The sequence below is a fragment of the Diceros bicornis genome, chromosome 5, assembly GCF_020826845.1.
Source record: "Diceros bicornis minor isolate mBicDic1 chromosome 5, mDicBic1.mat.cur, whole genome shotgun sequence".
NCBI classification, from domain to species: Eukaryota; Metazoa; Chordata; class Mammalia; order Perissodactyla; family Rhinocerotidae; genus Diceros; species Diceros bicornis.
This window is the reverse complement of record NC_080744.1, coordinates 80,872,336-80,885,154: the sequence shown is the minus strand read 5'-3', so window position 1 is coordinate 80,885,154 and position 12,819 is coordinate 80,872,336.

The window sequence follows — 12,819 nt, the reverse complement described above, 5'->3', positions numbered from 1 at the left end:
GAGATCAGTCTGACTCAGGCTGCTGGAGCCAAGCATCTGGGGGTGTCCTCTTGGCAGCAGGCACCGGTAGACACTCAGGCCTGAGAGTGGGATTGTAGAAGGCCAGAGATTAAATGTGTTTGTTTGTTTTGCTCTGTTCTCCCGGAGGGAAGAGGGGATTAACAGCTCCATTTTGGTCATATTCCATTTCAGATGCCTCCTAGACACCCAAGTGGGAATTCCAAGGAGGCAGCTGGATATAAGAACATGGGGAGAGGCAAGGGCTGGAGACGTCTTCTTGGAGTCCTCAATGTATAGAATGTATTGAAAACCAAGAGACCAGATGTGATCACTTAGGAAGAGAGTGTAGATGGAGAAGAGGCGAGGGCCCAGGCCAAGCCTGCGTGTGCTGCAATGTTGGGTGTTGCTCAGTAAAGGAGGAACCAGAAAACGGTGTCAAGACATGGGTGGGAAATGCAGTGGGAGGGAACCAGGTGGGTGAGAGGCCCAGGAAGTCGAGGAAGGAGCGTGTTTCAATGAGGAGGGAATAGACAAATGTGTGCAACGCTGATGGGGGGAAGGAAGTGTCTATTGAATTTGTTCATAAAGAGATATTGGTGACCCTAAGGGCAATTTTGGTGAAGCAAGGGGGTAGTAGTCAGGCTGGAGTGAGTGGAAGAGGTGTGGATTGGGGGGGGGGGGGTGCATAAATGGAGACAGTGAGTAGAGACAGCAATTTGGATACACTCTGCTGTGAAACAGAACAGAGAAATGAGACAGAAGAAAGGAGGCAGAGGGACTTGGTATCCCCGGTGAGGGGTTTTTCAGGTTGGAAGGTGCTAGAGTGTGTTTGTACACTGCAGGGAATGGTCCAGTAGTGAGAGAGAAGGTGAGAGAGGGAGAGGGACTGGTCAGAGGGCAGGGAAGCAGGATGTCATGCGAGGATGAGGAAGGAAGTAAGACACATCACTGTGTCTTTGGGGAGAAGACGGGCAGGATGGGCTGTGCAGGTACACGTTTCCATGGGTGGTGGTAAGTTGAGGGAGGACCCTCTGATGCCTTCAGTTTTTCACATGTGAAATAAGAGGTAAAAGCCTCCCTGACATGGGATGTGGGATGGGAAAGAGCATGAAATTGCTTTGAGAGCACTAAAATCAACCCCAAGAGAACGAGGCCAGGTGCTGAGCAGCACTGAGAGTCCCTGAGGCTTGTCCTAAAGGACTGAGGTGAAACCAGTCGGCTCGGTTGGGAGATTTTCTCTGGCAATGACAAATATGTGGAGCAGGCACACTGCTGGGTCCATGCAAGGTTAGGGTTCAGCCAGATGGGTACAGTACCTACAGTGCGAGAAGTGGGCAAGGAGTTCAGGGTTAGAATGATAAGGAGGGGCATGAAGAGATGGAGTGAGAAAGTGCTAAGGCTGGTGGAGGGGAGGACTCGAGAGGGGAATGAATTGCATCAGTGGGGATGCTAAGTAAATGAGCTGGGAGGACAGGGTGTGGCGCCCATGGAGAAGATGCGGGAAATGGAGACTTCAGATGTGGGGCAGTTATTAGCAATTACAGGGTGGGGCTGTGGGAGTGCTGGGTGAGGTGGAGGGGAGGGAGAAGTCCCTAGTGGAGGGGTGGTCAGGATCTAATTGGCCATTGGGTAACAGGTCATCCACGTGGGTGACAGGGGACGAAGCCAGTGAGCTGGCTCAGGTCCTCTGTGAATGAGGGTTGGTGGACAACAGCAGCAAGGAGAGGGAGATGGCAGTGCAGGGTGAAGAAAGAGACTGATGTGGAGGCAGCAGTGGGGAGATCCCCTGCCTTCTGACCCACCCCTAACTTTCTCTTTCACCCACGCCTCTCCCCTCCCCAGAGGCCACAGGGCGAGTAGAGTCCTCTGGGGAGGGGCAGCCAGGTTCCAGTTAAGGGAAGATTTAGAGAAGAAGTTGAGGAGATGGGGAATTCCAGAGAGCCTGGCGAGGGGTTTGGGTTGGGAAGGAATGGGGAGTTGTGTTATATTAAGGAAGGAATGAATGACTCTCAAATGAAAGAATCCGTGAGCGATGCCATGCTGGTTAGCTGGAAAGAGGACATGTTGATGATACCACGCTGCGTGCATTCTTCCCCATTGTTCATTGTTGACATTGCTGGTGGGGAGGTGGGCGGATGGAATGGCACTGAGGTTGTGTGTGTGAGTGGTGTGATGTGCTTCACTGGTGTATGTTTCAGTTCTCAGTGATCTTGTTTTGAATCTCACAGAATCTGTTTCCTCGAGCTGTTTGTATCCTTATTTCTATAAATGACTAATCCTTGCATGAGTAAAGCCAAGCCTTCCGTCTCAGTTACATAGATACTGAGACAAATTAGTCATGAACGTTCCAGAAGAGATGAGTATCGGCAAATTATTGAGACAGTTTCAATATGTAAATAGTATTGTGGAAAACCTAACAACTATCTAGATTAGATTAGACCCAAGAAGTGGGTAATTCCAGGCCAGTTATCCCCTTTCTGTATGGCCTGGTGCCCCACTGCTTTCCAGTCCATCTGCCTGTCTGTCCCATGTCCACATGGCGGGGATGCTTCCAGAGGCATCTGGGGAAAAGGAGGGCTGCAGGCTGTGTCCTGAAGACTGAGAATTTCATGTCATTGCTCTGGGATGTGTTACAGTGTGTTGGTAGAACATTGTCCATTTGAAGGGAGGTGTCTCCTGAATTTATACTGTGGGTATTTTTGCAATACCCCTCTGAGGAGCTAATTGGCCCCAATAAACCTTGCAGAGGAAAGGCCCTGCCCAGATGGGGAGAACCATTTGCAGTCAAGAGTCAAGCCAGCTGGAGCATCCGCCCGTGAAGAGAATGAGCTAGCAGTGGTAACAGCAAGGGACGCCCCACTCCTCACATCGACACAAACAAAACCGTGAGCATGGACCAGAACGAGCTGACATTCAAGCCTCAGTTATCTGATGATTCTGAATTCTGAAAGGGAAGTAAAACGAGTTTTACGTGGGCAGAGAGGTCCGTGCTCTATTTCACAATCAGTGAATGTGCTGTTTGAATGAATCATCACTTCCAACTACTGGGTTTTGGTGTTTGAATCTCAATTGCAGATAAAGCACAGAGTCTTTACTATAAAATTCAAAAGTACTTATGAAAGCCAAGAAGATTTTTTATTTATCCTGACTAGCTAAATCCAGGTAGGTTATCCTAATAAGACTTGTCCCCATAAGTGCCTATCCCTGGTAAAAGAAATGCAAACAGAAGCCTAGTAGTTTCCAACCTCCAGCCTCCCTGCCCCCACTGGAGACACCTGCCAACCGTTCCAAAGGGAATGACAAGATAGCCAGCAGGACTTAGATGCCCAATGGCAGGCATCCGCATCAGAGTCACCACCCTGTCCCTGGCGGTACTGACCGTACCAGGATTTTTTCCGCTAAATGAGGGTTGCTTTTGAAAGTTGGGCTCCTTGAGAAGTTAGGCAGGTCTCCAGGGACACCATCAAAGCATTTTCAAAGCCCATCGTTGGAGTCGGCTTCCAGGATTATACATGCAGAATTAGTCCTACAGAAAACCCTTAACGATAACAAATTTGGGTCCATTGAGAGTGTATTTGGTTTGTGAAAACAAAGCCATTGGAAATCAAGCCAAAAGCAAGGTGTGATTTTAACTCATGGATTCTGAACTTTTAGGTGGCCAATAGAACTGACCCTATAAAGATACTTTCAAACAGGTAATTCCATTTTGATTATTCATTCATCTGTTATTGGCAGAGTGGAAAAAACCAAAACCAAAAACAAAACAACTATCACAACCAGAAACACTTGATTTTAAATTCTAACTCTGGTACTTATTAGCTATGTGACTTTGGGCAAGTTACTTAACCTGTCTGAGCCATAGCTGAAAAATTTCCCTAAGGGAAAAATATCTACCTCATAAGGTTGTTTTTGTACTTCCTTTTTGCTACTTCTCCTCCTCTGATTTGAGGCTCTTACCCTGCTGGAACATTGCCTTCATTCTAAACAGACTCTCTTCCATTCTTCTACTCTCTATACCTGGTGGTGTGTTGATAAATTAGCTCTCTGGAAAAAAAAAAAAATCGCAAAGCCTTGATCTGTGGCTTCTGCCTATTTCTGTGGTGTAAATACTTCTACCATGGCAGAGTTTAAGTTACCATTAGGCTCACAAAATTTCCTAGATATTTAACAGTTGGCTATCGTGGACAGTGGGAGCTGACTGCAGCACATCTCTGCCCCTTTCCTCTCCTCTGACTCCTTTGTACTTTCCTGAGAGCACTGTGGATGCTGTCAGACAGAGTTTCCATCTGTGCCTCTGACTTTTACATTCAACCAGCTTCCAAAAATAGTTTCCTTCCCTCCTTCAGTTCCTGACCAGCTCGTGTGCTGGAGTTCAGGGGGTCTAGCTGTTGCCTCCTGTCTTCTTGACTCCTCCTTGGCCATCTCACCAGCAGGCATTTTCAAAGGAGACAGAGGGCTCTTGGTTTTTTTGGCGGGGATATGCCAATTTGCAGTTGGGTTTCTTCATTCTACAGTGTTGAAGGCTGAGCTGTTACCTGTATAATTCTCCATTGGAGAAGTGCTCAGGCTTTTTTATTTTCCCCATCTGATACCAACGTGTTTGTGTGTGTGTCAGGGGAGGGGTGTTCCCACATCACCAAGCAATTCTCAGACACCAGCTGGGCGTCCTACAATTCAACTCAATTCTGACACTATCTAGCCTGAGATAGCATCAGATCCCACAGGTGAAGGGTTCAGTCCTACAAGACTGACTCCAACCCCCAAAACTTCAGATACCGGTCCCAAACCCAGCGTATCACTTGTGCTTCTGACTGACTGGCTGGGCTAATACAAAAGAGGTTTCCATGATCCTCTCCTTGGGTCCGATTAGTTTGCAGCTCACAGAACTCAGGAAACCCATTTACTCACTAGATTACTGGTTTATTATAAAAAGGATATAACTCAGGTACAGCCAGATGGAAGGGATGCATGGGGCAAGGTATGGGGAAAGGGCATGGAGCTTCCATGCTCTCTCTGAGCGTGCCAGTATCCCCAAATCTCCACGTGTTCACCAACCTGGAAGCTCTCTGAGCCCTGTCCTGTTGGGTTTTTAAGGAGGCTTCATTACACAGGCATGGTTGATTAAATCATTGGCCATTGGCGATTGATTCGACCTCCAGCCCTTTTTCCCCTCCCAGAGGTTGGGGGGTGAGACTGAAAGTTCCTGCCCTCTAATCACCTGGTTGGTTCTCCTGGCAATCAGTCCCCATCCTTAGGTGAGGTCTAAAAGTCACCTCATTAACATAACAAGAACACCTTTACCTCTCTCCTCACAGGAAATTCCAAGGGTTTTAGGATCTCTGTGCAAGAAACAGGGTCAAAGACCAAATGTATATTTCTTATTATAATAAGTCACAATATCACACTATCTAATTGCATTCTACTCCCAATAGAGTCTGAAGGAGCTATGGAAACCCAGAGAATGTAGAAAAGCCCAGGCAGTGCTGGGACCCTGTCAGGAGGCCACGTGACGACATGCGTGTCAGAAGGAGAATGCACCGTCCACAGACACTCTGAATAAACTGTGCCTGACTTGATAAGGAGACCTTCCATCCAGGGCCAGCCTTAGGTATTGACAACATCTGTGTATTATAACAGTCCTGAGAAGGACCCGGAGGGGCCCAAATGTAGATGTCACCTTTATCAAGCAAGGGCTCTGTCACAGGTTATTTCCCGTTGGCTCTACGACAATCCTATGAGGGTGGAATTCTTACCCTCATTTTACAGTTGAGGGCATATCATGTATCCAGGATTGGCCAGGGAGTGGGGAAATGGTCCTGCTCATAAGTCTTGTGGGAATGTAAATTAGCCTAATCTTCCGAAAGGCAATTTTGCCTTATATCTCAAAGTCTTAAAACTACTCATCCTATCCCTTTAGAAAAGTCTCTTACTTGTGTTAAGGCAAGCTACCTTCCATAACAAACAACCCCCAGTCCTGGTTAGAGAAAGCGGGGTTGGCAAACCATCTACACAGGCTGGATGGTGAATATTCTAGGCTTTGCAGGCCGTACTGTCTCTGTTGCAGCTCCTTGTCTCTGTTGTTGTGGTGTGAAAGAAGCCATAGACAGTAAGTGAATGAATGGATGTGGCTGTGCTCCATCAAACTTTATTATGGACACTGAAACTTGAATTTCGTGTAATTTTTGTGTGTCACAAAATACCATTCTTTAAACCATTTTTACATGTGCACACACTGAAGCTCATTGGCCATAGAAAAAGAGACAGCAGGCTGGATTTGGCCTGTGGTCCACAGTTAGCTGACCCTGACTTAAAGCTGTGGAAATTTCCTCTTACTGATGCTGTGATCCAACATAGGGGTTCCTGGCCAGAAGGCCCTCCTCAGTGGCTCTCTGCCAGTGGCACCTCAGGGATCCAGATCCTTCCATCCTGTGTTCCGCCCTCTCCAGCCCTCAGAATCTCCTCTGTTCACTGGCAGATGGAGAGCAAGGGTGTGGAGGATCATGCAGGAGGTTTTCCTGGGGGGCCCGGAGGTGCCCACATCACTTCCTCTCACATTCCATTGGCTACAAGTCAGGGATGCTCCAAACTGCAGAAGAGACGGGGAAATAGAGTCTGGCTGTGTGCCCAGGGGGAAACGGACAGGGTCTTCGTGACCAGAGAGCAGTGTGCTCACGAGTCAAATAACGTGTGATGTTCACACGTGTTTCCACTCTGTAATGTTACTTAAAAGGTGCAAGACTGGAAACCAGGCTGGCCGGGGTGACTCTGCAACAGTGATTGAGCCTGAGAGTACATCCCAGGGCCTGGGTACCCTGCTTGGTGCAGGCCTGTAGCCTGTCCTTGGGCCTGGACCCTCAAGGTCATCACTGCAGTGACCTCTGCACAACACTCTATCCTCTACTGTCACACGGCGGGGCCATAGCCCAGAGGTCAGGGCCAGAAGCGGGCTTGGGGACCCTCCCATGGTGCAAGGCTGACCCCTTTGCACTGAGTAGGCCCTGAGCTCCTGAAGCTTTGGGCTAAGAGGAGTGGGACTGGGAGGAGCTGCTGATGGAGGCAAGTAGAGACCGCCTTGAAGCAGCCATGCCTGGTGGCTCCCCCACCAGAATCCACCAGTGGTTTTCTGACCAGCTCTTGCCAGGTGATGCTTGGAGAAGAGGGAGGAGCCGGAGGGGCCAGAGGCAACCTGGGACTAAGTGTCAGTGCTTTCTGTGAGCTGGGACCTCAAAAGGGGGATGAAACCCAACTCCCTAAGCCAGGCCAGCCCGGGATGGATCAGAGGTCAGATTTCTTAAAACAAGGGGGAAAAAATAGCCCATAGCTGGTAACATCTGGGGACAGCAGCTCCTCATGGATGCCCTGCACTGGGCCAGGCTCTCCTTTCCAGTGTCCTGGAGACTCGGAGCCCGGGAGGTCGGCAGGGCTCAGCAGGGTCTAGGTGCTCCCTCCTCACTGTGTGGTCCACAGCCCAGACCCATGGAGTCTCCAGGACTCACATCTGCGCCTCGGGGGCTCTGTGTGCCCGCTGCAGCCTGCGCTGTGCTGGTGGTGCACTGTGGAGGGACACGCCGTATCCCAGGCCTCCTGAGTGTCCGGGGGAGGGAGGTGGTGGTGGTGTAATGCCCTCTACCTCCGTGGGTGTTGCCAGGACTCCCGTACCATGGGATGCAGGAGTCTTAGGGCACCAGGCTCCAGTTTTCCACCCATCACTGCTTCACTGTGTGACTCAGGCACATTGCTGAACCTCTCTGGGCCTCAGTTTGCTGGTCTGTGAAATGGGAACAGAAATGCCCCCCTTGAGACCCTGTCCCATCACATGTGTCCTGCCCACCCTGAGTCTAACAAATACCAGGCCTGCCTGAGTGGGCCTGTGGTGGCTGCCGAGGGCACGGATCTTGCTGGGCACTCAGGACTCTGGGCTTGTGCTGAGCACTGAGGAGGGCTGGGCTGTGCTGGGCTTCCTGTGACCCATTCCCTTCACCTGGACTATAATCCTCATGCTGTTGCCTTCCCCTGGTAAGGCCTGGAGTGATGGCGTGCTCCTGCGTGTGGAGGAGCACTGACACCAGACACGCGCATGTGGCACTTAGCACGAGCCTGGTCTGTGCCGGACACCGACTCGTGTAACCCCCACAACAGCCAATGGGGAACGTGCTATCACTCTTCCCGTTTTAAAGATAAGAAAACCAAAGAGCCTGAGGATGTCTCATTTGACATCTGAGGAAAGCAAGTCTGGACAGACGAAATGACTCTCTCAAGGTCATGTCATAATAACAGCAATAACAATAATATTCTCCCATGTAATTAGTGCCTATTGTGTTGGGGGTATGCTGAAATTGCATCTAATTTTCATAACAGCCCTGCGAGAGAAGTGGAGTTATTTTTATTTTCCGAGTGGGGACACTGAGTCCCCACGGGGGCTCTTGGTCAAGGTCACACGGCTGGTAGGTGGAGTGAGTGGGATAACTCTGTCCCCGCTCTCTCATGCTGTGGCCAGGTCCTAAATATTCCCTGACTGATTCTCTGTCCTCAGGGGTGCCTTGGGGGCTAGCGCCAGGCCGTCTCCAGCTATTTGCCGCAGAGTTCAAAGCCCTTCCCTGTCTTCGGTGACCTGCCCCAACAGCTTTCCCTCTGAAGGAGGGGGAGGAAACGGGCCGATGACCCCGTTGTTTCATAACAGAGATACCAAGCTCTTGACTTCCCGGCCACCCACGCTTCTGGGTCGGAGGGAGAGGTCTCAGCTCTCACTGCCCGGGTGCCGGGTGGACCAGGCGCCCTTCCAGAGTTTCCTACTGTCCTGAGGGGCGGATGTGGGGGGTGAGCAGCGGGGATGGCAGTGGGGAAGAGGAGGTGGGGATTTTGTTTACAAATTCTGTTTAAATTCAGATGCTAGCAGGGATGGCATGCTGGCCTGCTGGGATCTGAAGGATTCTAGATGGCTTATGTCACTCCCGGGGCCTCAGTTTCCCTGTTCATTCATAAAGGGAGAATAAAGGAACTTAAGGATAATGGGGTGTGTGCCTGGCGAGGGAGATCAAGTGGGATTGGGGATAGCACTTACATGTTGAAATGCATCATGTGACCTTGAGGTGTTGAGGACTCCCTGTTCTGGTCCCTTCTCAGCAGCCCTTTGTAAGATATACCTCCAAGGCTGGGCTCAAGGGTTAATGGCTGTACCGGGTCAGATACCAAAAGCTGGAGGTGACATTTTCTTGAGGTTCACATGATGGCTGCCAGGCCCGCCCAGCAGGAGTCCTCCCTCAGCAGAAGTCACTGCCGCTGTACCTCCCTGCTACTCGCCCAGAGACAGGCAGGTTTGGAACCCCTGACACACGCCCCCTGTGGGCCAGCTTGGAGCTTAGAAGGAAGTGTCTCCAAGAATATGTTGTTGTCCGCAGAGACTTTCAGGCGAGCCCTGCGGGAGCCTGCCCTTCCTGGGCGGCAACCAGGCTGACGATGTCCCACGTCTGGAAAGGTCCCGTTCCTATTATGCTCTCCATCTCCACTGGATGACGTTCTCATTCACCAAGTCTCAGGGGCTCCTGCAAACACTTGCAACAGGTGTCAGCTAAGAAACACAGGGATACAGCTCGGGGACACTCCGGGTCTGCCTGCTTGGCCAGAGGGAGGCCAGGGCAGGCCGATGGAGCAAGGTGCTGTCCTGTCCCACAGAGTGCCCCTGAGGTTTTGAGGGGGCAGTGCCCAAAGGGGCTTGATTGTTCCTCCCAACACCTGCATAGCAGGACATTATTTTCTGTACTTATTGGTTTGTTGGCTTTTTCTTGCCTCCCGCACTGGAAAGTAAGGTCTACGAGGGCGGGGACTTGATGTTTTCTTCTTCACCATCTCGGTAGGCTGAACAATCTTTGCCCCCCAAAAATACCAGGTCCTAATCCCTGGAATCTGTAAATGTTACCTTCTAAGGAGAAAGGGTCTTTGCAGATGTGATTAAAGATCTTGAGATGGGGAGATTATCCCAGATTATCCAGATGGGTCATAAACCAAATCCCAAGTGTCCTTCTACGAGGGAGGCAGAGGAGATGGGATCACACAGAAGACGAGGGCCATGTGCCCACAGAGGCAGGGTTGGGAATGATGCGGCCACAAGTCAAGGAAGGCCAGCAGCCACCAGAAACTGGAAGAGGCGAGGAATGATTCTCCCCCGGATCCCCCGGAGGGGGCACAGCCCTACCATACCTTGATTTCAGCCCAGTGATACTGGTTTCTGACTTCTCGTCTCCAGAACTGTGAGAGGATAAATTTCTGCTGTTTTAAGCCACCAAGTCTGTGGTGATTTGTTACAGCGGCCACAGGAAGTTACTACACCACCGTATCGCAGTGCCTGGCACATAGCAGAGGCAATAGATATTTGTTGAAAGAATAAATGAATGCTCCAAGCCAAGGATGCTCCCCAGGCCAGCTAGGGCCTACCCAAGGCTGAACTTCCCCTGCCCGCGACCCTGGCCTGTGTCCTGGGTGTTCTGTCGCACACCAGCCTTCAGCCCCGGCCTGTGAGGCTGTCCACCAGAGGGCACGGGTCTGACCAAGCACACGCTCACTCTCACAGAGCCATTGCCTCCTAGACAAAACCGATGGCAGAGGCCACAGACAGACAGCCCTTGGGCCACATCCGGTCAGCAGACGTATTTGTTTGGCCAGCATAGGATATTATTTGTAAATTAAATTAGTTGCCAACATTTTATTAAAAACTGGAAGATTTCACATAAAATCAGGATTTCCAATTTCTCTGGAAAAATCAGATGTTCTTTTCAGCCCCAGGCTGCACTCCCATGTGGCTCAGTGGGTTGGGCCTGAGCGGTGGCTCGGCCCCTAACCACCAGGGCCTATGTTGCTGCCTCCTTTGGTCCCCATGGTCTCCATCTGCATGCCTGCCCCCATTTGGGATGGACAATTCAGGCTTCCTCCGCCTTGCATGAAGTGCAAGACGATCTCAACCTCACAGCTGTCCTGTCCGACCTGACTGCCACCCAGCCCCTCCTTTATAAAGATTCTAAAGTGACACCCCCTCACCCAGCTCAAGGGCTCTCTGCAGGGGCTCTGCTCCTCTGCAGCTGCTGGCCAGGAGAGCTGCCTTTGGGGCACCAGGGCCTCTGCAGCCCCTGGAAATCACCCAGTTGTTTCTGGGGGTCTTCGCTGTCTCTGTCAGCAGGACAGCAAACTTCCCAGAACCTCCCAGGGTGACCTCCTACATTCCTGGAAGATGGTGGGACAGCAACATCCCCATCTGCTTTCCCAAGCACTCCCTGGCTGGGGCAGACAGTGGCTCCAGCGGAAACCAAAAGCACTAATGAAGGAAAGGAATGTAAGCGAAACACTTGGGAAGCTCCCACGAGGAGGACTTTTGGCTCACTTGGAGGACACGGGGTCCTCAGCATCTCTAAAACGGTACCCAAATCTGAAGCTCGAGTGTGTGTAAGACTCTCGGCATCTGCCTTTACACATGCAGATCCCAGGATCGACGTGGGCAGGCTCAGATTCGGTCCATCTCAGAAGGGACCCAGAACTGCATTTATGGCGAGTGCCCCTGGTGGTTCTCACCTGGGGTCTGAGATTGCACTGGGCCCAGGGGCAGAGCTGGGGGCTCTCAGAGGCAGAGCCGTCTCCTCCTCTCCAGGCAATGGCCTCAGCAGCACAGGGGATCAATCTGATGAGAAGAGTCACTGAGTGAGACCCCTAGGAAGTGATCTGTGTCCACAGCTGCTGTCTACTCGCTGCTTTAGCAAGTCTTCCCCAGGGCTCGAGAAAACAAAATTTAAAACACGTGTCAGGGCCTTAATGAGCCTAGTAAACTCCTCAGAGTCCTGCTCTGGGTAATGTTTGTTAATTCTGTGAGCCTTTCTGACCGGGGGTCTTCAGCACTGGGGGACGGATTGAGCAAGGTGAGGAATAAATACTCTGAATCAGAAGGAGCTCTGTGACTGCAGGCAAGTTGCTTAACATCTCTGAGCCTCAATGTTTTTACTTATAAACCAGGAAGAGTAACTGCCTCAGAGGGATATGGTAAGGATTAATTGAGATGAGTAACATGCATGAGGAACTGATCGTCACTAGGCAGTCGTGCGAGTTTCCAAATCTGCACCCCATATTTAAACCTAAAGTTGGGGAATTATGTCTGAACTGCGGCTTCCACATCCTTCTCTTCTGCACACTGGGGGTGGGCAGTGGGGACAAGTCAGCAGCTCTGTCAGTCACGACTTTCAGTGGCTGCTAGCACAAAACCAAATGGGCAAAAAATAGAAAGGTGTGCAAATGAGGTGCATTTATTATAAGGACACAGGGAACCCAAAGAAATGTCTGGGTTCAGGAAGACCCGGACCCGGGAATGGAAGAGGCACAGAGAACTTGGGCAGGACCCTTCCCCCTCTTTTTTTCCTTGGCCTCCCTTCTCTCATCGTTTTCCTGTCCACACGGCCTTTTGAGCAGATGTGTGACCAGGCCCAAGGGAGAAGGTAACTGACCTCGAACTTCCTTGCTGGCATGTCTTCAGTTCAGGTGAGCAACAGAGATCGCCAGGGGTCTCCAAGTCTCATCCCAAGACTCCAGGCCCAGCTTGGAGGCTTCACCCCCAGGGTCCCAGCTCAGCCTTAGCATCCCATGTTGGCTACCTCCTCCCAACAGGGTGTCCTCAGAACAGGAGGACGAGGGGCCATGGGACACTCCTAAAGTTGGGCACCCAGATGTCCACCCCCGATGCATGACAGTTAGGGACCTGCATCCTCCAAGCCTGCTGGGAAGTGTCTGGGGATGGGGAGCAAGCTTAGCATCCATCCAGCTTTTCCAAGTGACTACAGGCCTGTC